Source organism: Nothobranchius furzeri, unplaced genomic scaffold, assembly GCF_043380555.1.
Source record: "Nothobranchius furzeri strain GRZ-AD unplaced genomic scaffold, NfurGRZ-RIMD1 Scf208, whole genome shotgun sequence".
NCBI classification, from domain to species: Eukaryota; Metazoa; Chordata; class Actinopteri; order Cyprinodontiformes; family Nothobranchiidae; genus Nothobranchius; species Nothobranchius furzeri.
Window position 1 is genome coordinate 4,414 of NW_027223224.1, and position 587 is coordinate 5,000.

Genomic DNA, 587 nt, shown 5'->3' on the forward strand with positions numbered 1-587 from the left:
CTGCTCCTGCACCCCGCCAGCAGCTGCTGGAGGCTGGCTGCTGCTCCTCCACCACCCAACCATCAGCTGCTGGACGCTGGCTGCAGCTCCTCCACCCCGCCATCAGCTGCTGGTGGCTGGCTGCTGCTCCTGCACCCCGCCATCAGCTGCTGGTGGCTGGCTGCAGCTCCTTCACCCCGCCATCACCAGCTGGAGGCTGGCTGCTGCTCCTGCACCCCGCCATCAGCTGCTGGAGGCTGGCTGCAGCTCCTCCACCCCACCATCAGCCGTTGGAGGCTGGCTGCTGCTCCTCCACCCTGACATCACCAGCTGGAGGCTTCTGTTCCTCCACCCCACCATCAGCAGCTGGAGGCTGGCTGCTTGAGGCTGGCTGCTGCTCCCCCACCCCGCCATCACCTGCTGGAGGCTTCTGCTCAGCCACACCGCCACCAGCTGCCTGTGGTGAACCGCTGACGACCAGCCCAGGCCCACGTCTCACCTCTCCCTGCCCGCCCTGGATGCACAACCACCCACCCAGGCTCAAGTTTCCCCCTGCCCGCTGCACGTCCAGCCGGCCTCTGCCCTGTCCCCTCTCTCACCAGCATCAC